The sequence below is a fragment of the Argopecten irradians genome, chromosome 3 (assembly GCF_041381155.1).
Source record: "Argopecten irradians isolate NY chromosome 3, Ai_NY, whole genome shotgun sequence".
Lineage (NCBI taxonomy): Eukaryota > Metazoa > Mollusca > Bivalvia > Pectinida > Pectinidae > Argopecten > Argopecten irradians.
This window is the reverse complement of record NC_091136.1, coordinates 51,353,488-51,365,489: the sequence shown is the minus strand read 5'-3', so window position 1 is coordinate 51,365,489 and position 12,002 is coordinate 51,353,488. Positions and strand designations below refer to the sequence as shown.

The window sequence follows — 12,002 nt, the reverse complement described above, 5'->3', positions numbered from 1 at the left end:
GCACATAAGCCTTGGTGATGTCAGTATACAGTAAGTTTTATCATAATATCTAAACAATTCGGAAGCAATTTTAGAAGAACCAGTTATATTTCAACATTTATTCCTTCATTATTGAGAGTCAATGTGTTAAAAAATGTTCCTTTAGTATCTAGAAATTCTTGATCAGCTTAAAAACAGTATGGGATGTATATTAATTGAGGGAGAATTACAGTAAGTTTATGTAAAATAAAGAAATGCATAGATGCAACAAGTAGGGTTATATTATAATTAATAATGATATACAAACTGCCACCTGTAATCTGGACCAAGTGTAAAACTAACCATAAACATGCTCACCAGCCAAAACAAACATGTGGATGGGACAGTATGATCAGGTTTCTAGGACCTGTACCAGTCCTGTAGTAAGTTCATAAGTTCTCTGAACCTTTATAAGGTTTTAGGGGTTGTAGATCATTACTTGTATGTATTTATGGACTGTGGAGCTACTATGGGCCACATGGGCTGTCTGAATATGGCTTTTTGTTACGGCCAGAGTGGGGTTAATTTATAGAACTTTCATGGAGGCAGTAGAAGCTAGAGCTGTGACTTTGGGCCAGTTTATGGTGGGAGGAAGGGAGGGAGGAGTGTGGAGCATGGGACATGCTGTATGTTGGGATTTACAGGAATTTTGGGAATTGATGGGTCCGGGCCTGTTTGGCCAATAAAGTCCATGGAATGTGCAGACTACTGGTATGTGTCCAGTTGTACTGGTCATTCCAATAAATGGGATAAGTGATAATTGGTCTAGTGATGTACATACGAGCCATCTAAATCTGAACTTTTGCAAACTTTGAGCTGTGTACATGATGAACCAGATCAATAGCTACAATATGAATGCATAGAGAACCATATGGATGGATTGGAAACAGATACGGATGTGGGGCACAAAACACTCAGAAATTTGGATTATGTGTGCGGCAAAACATCTGTATGGGTCTTCTCAATAGTTTTAACTTTACACTCAATTCACACATGCATATCTCCTATTGTATAAGAGTGCACTGTAAAGTGTGTACACCTACTGTACTAACAAGCCTAAGGCTTAAGTTTATACTTCTAATTCACCTGTTCCTGGCAGCAGCTTGATCCTTAAATTATATTCGTTACCAGGTATCTTCTCCAGGAAGCAGCTTAATTATCCTGTTTTCCTTCATTAGCTCCTTGGGACAACTCTATTTCACTCATGATATCTCCAGTATGTTACACTTTAGGACCAGATTATACAAATGTATATATATCTACAGGTAAAACTGTGTAATTGATGATTAATAATGTGTGACATTCTTCACCAATTAGCTTCCTGTATTTAACACCTCTGAGACATGAGTGAATCACCTGTGCAGCGTAGGGTCACCTGTGTATTACCGCTGAGACAATGAATGTAAGATTTGCACCTATCACATACCTTAATGTAACCTACACATACACTAAACATCTTGATTCTATATCCAATCTTATCATTAAACAACAGACCAACATTACATCTAGTGGACTGTGGTTGGATTCCAGTCATACCTTTACATGTATCCAAGTACAACATCTATTAGATGTGTAAACGATATTAAATTAAAGTTTAACATTTGTCAAACCATATTTCCCAAATCTATCTTTGTAAATCTATCTCTTGTAACTTTTACAGCCAATGACATCTAATATCCAATTACTTTATCTGTCTTTACAGTAATTAATGGCATAAATGTCCAGTTATGTCCAATGTTTCAATCTCTATACCCAAAGACACCTAACATCACACCCTGAACATCTCTCTTTTCATTTCTTTATTTTTTATGTTACTGAAGCAGAGGCTGTGGTGGCCAAGTAGTTATGATGTCTTGACATATTACCATAAGCCTAGACCTCCACTAGTACTTCTGAGTCACGAATTTAAATCCCATGTGGAGCAATTGTCACTTATTGACTGCTGGTCGGTGGTTTGTCTCTGGTTCTCCGGCTTTTCTCCACCAACAAGTCTGGCAAGTTCTTACATGACCCTGGCTGTCAATGAGACATTAAACTAATAAAACCCTTAATCTTAAACTGTAGCACCAAATTGACACCCAGAGTTGCACCCTACACATCTCTCTCTTGATACTATTAGCTAAACCCTATACAAAGTTGTAACCACTGTACATCTCTCTCTTAATACTATTAGCTACACCCTATACAAAGTTGTAACCACTGTACATCTCTCTCTTAATACTATTAGCTACACCCTATACAAAGTTGTAACCACTGTACATCTCTCTCTTAATACTATTAGCTACACCCTATACAAAGTTGTAACCACTGTACATCTCTCTCTTAATACTATTAGCTACACCCTATACAAAGTTGTAACCACTGTACATCTCTCTCTTAATACTATTAGCTACACCCTATACAAAATTGTAACCACTGTACTCTCTCTTAATACTATTAGCTACACCCTATACAAAGTTGTAACCACTGTACATCTCTCTCTTAATACTATTAGCTACACCCTATACAAAGTTGTAACCACTGTACATCTCTCTCTTAATACTATTAGCTACACCCTATACAAAGTTGTAACCACTGTACATCTCTCTCTTAATACTATTAGCTACACCCTATACAAAGTTGTAACCACTGTACATCTCTCTCTTAATACTATTAGCTACACCCTATACAAAGTTGTAACCACTGTACATCTCTCTCTTGATACTATTAGCTACACCCTATACAAAGTTGTAACCACTGTACATCTCTCTCTTGATACTATTAGCTACACCCTATACAAAGTTGTAACCACTGTACATCTCTCTCTTGATACTATTAGCTACACCCTATACAAAGTTGTAACCACTGTACATCTCTCTCTTGATACTATTAGCTACACCCTATACAAAGTTGTAACCACTGTACATCTCTTGATACTATTAGCTACACCTATACAAATTGTAACCACTGTACATCTCTCTCTGATACTATTAGCTACACCCTATACAAAGTAATGTACTGTAACCACTAACACTGTAATCTCTCTCTATACTATTAGCTACACCCTATACAAAGTTGTAACCACTGTACATCTCTCTCTTGATACTATTAGCTACACCCTATACAAAGTTGTAACCACTGTACATCTCTCTCTTGATACTATTAGCTACACCCTATACAAAGTTGTAACCACTGTACATCTCTCTTGATACTATTAGCTACACCCTATACAAAGTTGTAACCACTGTACATCTCTCTCTTGATACTATTAGCTACACCCTATACAAAGTTGTAACCACTGTACATCTCTCTCTTGATACTATTAGCTACACCCTATACAAAGTTGTAACCACTGTACATCTCTCTCTCTTGATACTATTAGCTACACCCTATACAAAATTGTAACCACTGTACATCTCTCTTTGATACTATTAGCTACACCCTATACAAAGTTGTAACCACTGTACATCTCTCTCTTGATACTATTAGCTACACCCTATACAAAGTTGTAACCACTGTACATCTCTCTCTGATACTATTAGCTACACCCTATACAAAGTTGTAACCACTGTACATCTCTCTTGATATATACATCTCTCTTGATACTATTAGCTACACCCTAAAAATTGTAACCACTGTACATATACTATTAGCTACACCCTATACAAAGTTGTAACCACTGTACATCTCTCTTGATACTATTAGCTACACCTAACAAAGTGTACACGCTCTGATACTATTAGCTCCCTACTTGATACACTTAGCTACACCCTATACAAAGTTGTAACCACTGTACATCTCTCTTGATACTATTAGCTACACCCTATACAAAATTGTAACCACTGTACATCTCTCTCTTGATACTATAAGCTACACTTTATACAAAATTGTAACCACTGTACATCTCTCTCTTGATACTATTAGCTACACCATATACAAAATTGTAACCACTGTACATCTCTCTCTAGATACTATTAGCTTCACCCAGAGTTATACCCCATTTTCCACTAAAACAAATTGCAGAATATACCTCATTACCATAGGAAATATAATGCTAAAGTTAGCCACTTAAATGACTTTGAATGTATGTAGTTAAAGTACACCACAACATGAAAGCCTGGCCTGGCTCTTAAATAACACTTTGTTTAATTGTAACAGAATACAGCAGTATATCGACAGACAATAGGGAACACAGATTGGTCAATAGCTAGGTAAATTATGGTATCGCAAACCACAATTGTTTTGATCAGAATCAGTCAATGACCACATATATTCATCACTTATACATCAAAACTTCTTTTATCCTGACAGCTAATTTTAACCAAGATCAAGAGCCAGCTAAATACAAAAACAACCTTAAGACAACTGGCGCTGATCAGGTAAACACATAATACCTACCTATATAGGTCGGGGAGAGTGAGCCTGGTGTGTTCCTACTATAACCTTATACTCCTCACTGTTGGATGGGTAGTGGTTTCAGTGGCTGACCACAAACCATCTGCTCAATACAGCAACTGTATACCTAACTAGCCCCTGCACCCCTGCTGTCAGCCATTCACAGACCTACAACCATCAATATATGTTTATACACATAGTATAGTAGGAATGTGTAGCAAAAAGGTAGTGATGCTGTCTTATTGTAGTACTGGTAAAACACGGAGTATTGTTAGCTTAGGTCAGTAGTGTTGGGCTGTCTTATTGTAGTACTGGTAAAACACAGAGTATTGTTAGCTTAGGTCAGTAGTGTGGGGCTGTCTTATATTAGTACTGGTAAAACACAGAGTATTGTTAGCTTAGGTCAGTAGTGTGGGGCTGTCTTATTGTAGTACTGGTAAAACACAGAGTATTGTTAGCTTAGGTCAGTAGTGTGGGACTGTCTTATTGTAGTACTGGTAAAACACAGAGTATTGTTAGCTTAGGTCAGTAGTGTGGGACTGTCTTATTGTAGTACTGGTAAAACACAGTGTATTGTTAGCTTAGGTCAGTAGTGTGGGGCTGTCTTATTGTAGTACTGGTAAAACACAGAGTATTGTAAGCTTAGGTCAGTAGTGTGGGACTGTCTAATTGTAGTACTGGTAAAACACAGAGTATTGTAAGCTTAGGTCAGTAGTGTGGGACTGTCTAATTGTAGTACTGGTAAAACACAGAGTATTGTTAGCTTAAGTCAGTAGTGTGGGACTGTTTTATTGTAGTTCTGGTAAAACACAGAGTATTGTTAGCTGAGGTCAGTAGTGTGGGGATGTCAGTGGAATCAACATTCCACTGACGGGGTTACCAGTAAACTGGACACAGTTATTCCTGTCTAGAATATAAAATCACAATCAATTGTATTAACTGAATAAAAACAGCTGTAAAACAAACCATGGAATCAAATGAACAGGATACAGATTCTGCTGTACACTGGCCTAGCCAAATTTGTGTTTTGAGAAAATATTGTTTGTATACATAATCTTTTGAATGAGTTTCTTTTTATCAAATCATAGAGATATTGTAGATTAATAATTGGGTAGAAATGTCTCTGCATAAATCCAAAGTCTAGATGCTGCTCAAACAATTTGTCTTTACGGAATACCAATGACGTTTTTATTCTACGGTATGTCTTGCTAATCTGAATCGTTTTCCTGGTTGAAGATTTTTCAATAAAATATTTCCTTTGTGAGTTTAAAACAATAAGAACATACTTTGTCCACAGATTTAACAATAATTTGTTTGCTTCAAGGTAATCCAATCTGTAAGACCTTCCAAATAAAATATTTTTCTCTACAGATTAACCAATCAAAATCATTTCTTTGTAACAGCAACCAATCAGGATTTTTTTCAGTAAGGCTAGCCAATCATATTATTTCCACATGAAGGCTAAACAAAGTTTTCTTTAAATGCCAGCTAAACCTTTCCCCTGGCACTCAGCTAAGCTAATCAGATCCTTTCCTGCTTGGACAACTAATCAGAACATTTCATCTGAAAGCCTAACCAATCAGAATCATTCATTTGCAAGGCTATCCAATCAGAACCTTTTGTATGAGTCATATCATAAAAATTACCAAATAAGAAATGCAGATCACAACATTTACTCTTATCCTTACCTCTTTTACATTTCATGTCATATATACACTATCTTCAAATAGGTTTGTGATCCACAGCAACAGGCTAGAACCAAAAAGTAGTATGTATATAGAGGTGATAATGTAAGCTTATAATTCCTATCTAGGTCCTCCTGCTGCTCTCCGTATAGGTGACAACACAAGGATACACAGGTTGACAGCAATATGGACATGTGTAGATGAAAGACAATAGAATTCATTTAAATGATTGGTGTGAATAATAGAAGACAATGACCTATATCCATGGTGACACGATGTGACGCTCCAGTGAATCCTGATGGACAGGTATACAGATGGGACACCTTAGTCTGTAACTGCTGCTCATCTAGCCACAGCCATGCTCCTTATGAATATTCATCAAACAATACATCCATGATATGCAGTGAAGCATGCGATGACAATGTGTTCACATATCACCAGTAGTATATGGATCATATTACCGTATCATTCCACATATGTGTCCATTCTCTTTTTGTTTTTGTTTATTTGACCAATTTAATATGAACCTTTAACTGCAATATTTCTACATATAACTTTTCATATATTTGTAATTCAAAGCAAATTGTAGACTTTTGTGATTTTGATTGAAAATCCAACATTTTAACCTCAGATCTATATATGTTCTCTACAACTCTTTTTCACTCTTTGTTTTCTGCATGTGGTATAATTTGATCTAGATACTAGATTTGCTTTGACAACTCATTTTGATGTTGGTTCTATTTGCTTATTCCAGTTTCCTTTGACTTTAATTGGATATATGTTGTTCCAGTGGCTCATTTTGACCTTGTATCTATTCGCTTCCTGCAGCCCATTTCATTGACCTATGACCATTTTGTTTCCTGCATTTTAATTTGACCTTGGACCTGTAGTCAATTTGACCTTAGACTTGTAGTCAATCTGACCTTGGATCTGTAGTCAATCTTACCTTAGACCTGTAGTCAATCTGACCTTGGATCTGTAGTCAATCTGACTTTGGATCTGTAGTCAATTTGACCTTGGACCTGTAGTCAATCTGACCTTGGACCTGTAGTCCATCTGACATTGGACCTGTAGTCCATCTGACCATGGACCTGTAGTCCATCTGACCTTGGCCTGTAGTCAATCTGACCTTGGACCTATAGTCAATCTGACCTTGGACCTGTAAGTCAATTTGATCTTGGACCTGTAGTCAATCTGACCTTGGACCTGTAAGTCAAATTGATCTTGGACCTGTAGTCAATCTGACCTTGGACCTGTAAGTCAAATTGATCTTGGACCTTCCAGAAGCTTCTGTATAGTCTGGATCTATTTGCTTCTAGTACATCAATATTAAATTGAACCTTGTTGCTTCCAACAGCTCCTGTTGACCTTAGTTCTATTTGTTCTATTTGCTTTCAGCAGATTTGGCCTCGTATCATTTGCTTCCAACAGCTCCCTTTAACCAAGAACCTTATTGTTTCCTTCAAAGCAATTCAACATGACCTGTAGTCAATATGACATTGAACCTGCAGTTGATTTGACTTGTAACAAAAGTGTTTTTCTTCTCTAATCTTAAATCATACAACCCCCAAACCTCTGAGAATTCATTTTGGAATTTGATCTTTGATTTACTCATTCTGATTTTGCTCCAAATGATCTCTGATTTCTTCCGGGTCTTCATCAACCTTAGTTTAGGAATCAGATCAATTTCACACGACACTGAGTACATTACCTTAAAGGCAAAAGGTAAAACTGTGTGGAGAATAAAACCCAATACCATTATACAACAAACCAAATACAGAATGCATGTTGTGAATGGAGAAATGCAAAAACCATATAGATCACATGCTATTAGCTGGTGTAGCGCTCTTATCTGTATAAACACTGTGCGATAAGATATCTATCAGACGTTACCAATTGTGTCAGTGAAATTGGCCATGAAGATATAGTGGGTGTTTTGTAGTAGAACCCTTTTCTAATCAATAGTGTAAACTCCATATATATCACCAGCAAATCTTCCAATTGCATCATTCCCCTACTTAATCCTAACATTTGGTAAAAGCCCATGTTCTATAATTTACAATTCCATGTATAGTGTTAAGTACGATCTGTTTGACCTCATTATAACATCCCAGTCACTGTGCTCAATATTGTAATATTGCTCATATTCAGAATTTTCCAATAATGTATTGCTCACACAGATTGTAGGGTGTTCCTGGAGGAAACCAATACTGGTATGATCAGAACAATTGACAACTGTGGCTAATAAAGCTTCCACCTAATTAACGAATTCCATGCCTGACCGAGTCGATCTGCCATATCCTAGTGTCAGTGAAAAGATGCAGGAACCAACAGAACCTGGGGAGTTGACGGATTAGTGGGAGGAGGGATGTCAGAAACGTACAGATATAACATTACCTAGTTTTAAGATAGAGAAAAAAAACCACTTAGGTAATCTGTTCCATGTAGAACACTTGTCATCCATAATTGATACAATGGATCATGTTGATGTGACATTTGAAGGGACCAGTGGTATTATCATGTAGAATAGTTACTGTACAGCCTGTTTGACCTTGCCCAAAGGTGTAAACAATGGGCTCCAACACTCAGCTTCTTGGAAATTCAGCAATATTATCAAATGTCATGCATGGATAAGAAATAAAGCATTTTGGCTTGAAAAGACAACAGAAAATCCTTTGAACACTCTTATCGACTTGAAAATTATTCAATGCTTGATCAGCTTTTATTCTGCAAATTTTTGTGCATGGCTGAAGAATGTATCACGATGTGGATGTAAATGTGCTAGAATAGAAAGCATTGGTGGTGTTACACACTTGACAGTTTTACATAGTTCTGGTTAGCCAGTAAGACCAGTATTCATGGTTATCTTTATTTATTAAATCTTGTGTCCCCTGAAAAAGCATAACTTTTCTTTTTTTTTTTTTATTTTTTTTTTGCTTTACTTCACCAGTAAACTTGACTTGTCAATAAGAAATGCAATATGTCTCCAATTTTAGACACTTCAATATCAACCTCACAAACAATTGATGTCATGGCAACCAATGTGACAGTAATGAGTCACATAATTATAACCTTAATTGACCTTTATCTGACCCATTTTAGGCTAAATGCAGAGAACTTACATTTAATGAATTAAGAAAAACTTCAGACAGAGTGATGAAATGAAATGTATAGCTCAGAAACATCAATGACACCATTAAGTTTTGGTTACAATAGTTTGATAATTACTCCAAACTAGAAACATGACATCAGCAAATATTAAATACCAATTTCTTTATCAACACTGCAGATTGTCCTATATGTTATTAACTCATTTAATTTATGAAAACAATAACTTAAAACAACTCCTGAGTTGCAATAATCAAACTGAGTTACATTCGAACTAGTGAAATTACAATTAACATGAAAAAAATAAATCTCAAATAAGGTTCTTCTTTCCCATTATTATTTGTTATTCTTTATCACTTCCTGTTATATAAGGCTGTATGAGATAATAATCAATAATTTCCTGGGTACATTGGTTATAACAGAGACACATTTTTACAAGGGCAGATAATCACATAATACCTAAATCATAATGAGAAATTATTCAAATTACGATTTTCATCCGGCAGATTATTTTTTTGAGATATACTTTCTTACTCCTATGTTCCTGAAAAGTCTGTTGATTTGATGTTCAAGTAAATTGTAAGTCACATGACTGTAATGTGACATTAACTTGACATCTCCATGACGTATGTTGGTAATACAGTAAATTAAACTTTGTAAAATCAATAATTCAAATAATTATGTTTATCATGATATACGGCCTTCTTCATAAATGAGAAACCTATTTACAAATAGCTGTCTGATAGTACTTGAATGTTTGTATGCATGATATTTATACAATAACGAAGGGCATAACTAGTGGTTTTCTGTTGCCATTTTACAAGAAAAACATTGAAATCACTGGTTTTATCCTCTCAATCACCATTTTATTTCTCTCATTCGTAATCAATATGAGTTGAAGCTCTTAAATCAAGTAAATTGATTTACACCAGTAAAACTAAAGATCATATAAACTAATTCATCTCACATGAAGTTTATGTACTTGTTGGCCTAAAATTCTTTATCCTCACTTAATTATAAATGTACTTTTGGAGTAATAACAGCTTTTTTTTCAATCGATAAATCATCTAAATCTAGGCCATTACCGTAGTGTGTTTGACAACTAATTTTAATTAAGGGACAGATCCAACAGAGGGTCATTACACTCAAGCTAGTCAACCACTCATAAAACAGTCCCTGCTCACACTGGAAAGTAGATTTTAGGATGACTATAAACAGGATTCATTTTATCATTTATTTCACTTTGATGGTTAAAGAGATAATTGAACATTAATGAATATTCTTGTTTTGCAATCAACAGGTGCAATATTTGTTCCTCGATCCACAAATTTAATTGTGGAAGGTAAGGATAGGCTGACTGCCAATGATCAGGTAAATCAATGCAGTTCGATGGGTTCAAATACCATTTCAGTTGTGTGTTTGTCAACATATTACTACAGATATAACTATGCCGTATTACATAGACATAAATCACTTTCCATGTTCCATTTGTTTAGATTATTTATTTGTTTTAGTTTTACTGATCATGGACAGCTAACGTCATTTAGGGCCAAAAAAAGACAGTTAAATAGAAGTGATTTTACTTTATACATGAAGTCAAGATGCATTTATTAAGGGCAGATATACTGAGATAATACCACAACCACACTCTCATCAAAAGATTTGGTGTTGAGAAATATTCTCAAACAGAATGATACATTTGAAAAGGAACAAGGTATCAAAAGGAGACACATTCTCCAGGAATTGCACTAGGCAATTTAAACAAGTCTCTGAAGGGAAGATCGAGGCAGACATTAATTAAAAGACACATTATAAGGAGCATGTTAGGCAGTTTTCAAAAGTTATTATACACATGTATATATATTCTCTCCAGGACTGAGACAGCTAGCTAGGAAGCTTTAAATAATGACAAACAGAAAATGCAGCAAGTGCAATAATATTTTACAAAATTTCTAGCAGAAAAAAAAGCTGGAGTAAGAGTATCGAAAAAAAAATATGCATAGTTGCAGAATTACAGATTTTGCATAGATGACATCTCATGATCTGATGTACTAAGCCTGAATCCTATGTGTCTGTCGGCTGGCATGTCACGTTGTCACAGACTGGTAATTAAAACTTCTGTAACTCAACCTCGTCATCAAATCTTTCTGATATTAGGATTCAGATCTCATATTTAATACAGGTATCACATCCAATCAACAAGATGGTCACACTTAAGGATTTTATGACCTTTTTAAAATTAGATACCATTATTTCTTTCAATACACATATTGATCTAAAATCTTTGCATAAGCTTCTCTTACAACTGAACCAAATGTAATGTCTAGAAAAGGAAAAATTTTTCCAGCAATCCAATTATCAGCAGACAATTTTTTTTTTTACGACAAGTCATTCATGTATTGTCGTGCGGTGATATAGTATAACAGATAAAGTATTATGGTGTTGGTGTTTTAGGATTACATTGTGATAAATACAAAGAAACATAACAATACATCACTCTACCGCGGTATTGACAGCTTAACCAGTGGTGCTAGACACAACTAAAACTGCCCAGTAAATCCTTGGTATACTAACCATACATCCCGATGGAGACCAGTTCAATGTTCTAGCCCTCCCCTAATCATGAGATATACACTACATAACACAAAATTGCTACTTCCAGCCTCCCATTTTCTCCGTGGTAACAGAATTTTTCAATTTGTTATGGACCACCAGAGTTTGTTTGATTCCCCATGTGTTCAATGCCACTCAATCTACTGGGAATTTATTATTTGATAAAAAATACTTATCTGTGTGAAAGTGTGGCTAAATTCCTGG

At 35.5% G+C, this 12,002-nt stretch overlaps 1 protein-coding gene across 4 annotated transcripts in view; it reads right to left on the bottom strand.

Annotated features, from left to right (window-relative positions):
* Positions 1-12,002, bottom strand: part of LOC138318978 (pleckstrin homology domain-containing family H member 1-like) — a 177,249-nt gene that overhangs the window by 161,243 nt on the left and 4,004 nt on the right. For 2 of the 4 annotated variants that reach the window (XM_069261834.1, XM_069261841.1), the window contains exon 2: positions 4,396-4,560. The exons of 1 other annotated variant lie outside the window; for it this stretch is intronic. The gene's annotated coding sequence lies outside the window, so the exon portion shown is untranslated. Of the gene's footprint in view, positions 1-1,104; positions 1,319-4,395; positions 4,561-12,002 lie in introns of those variants that run through there. One more of the 4 variants, XM_069261836.1, reaches the window with a different exon arrangement.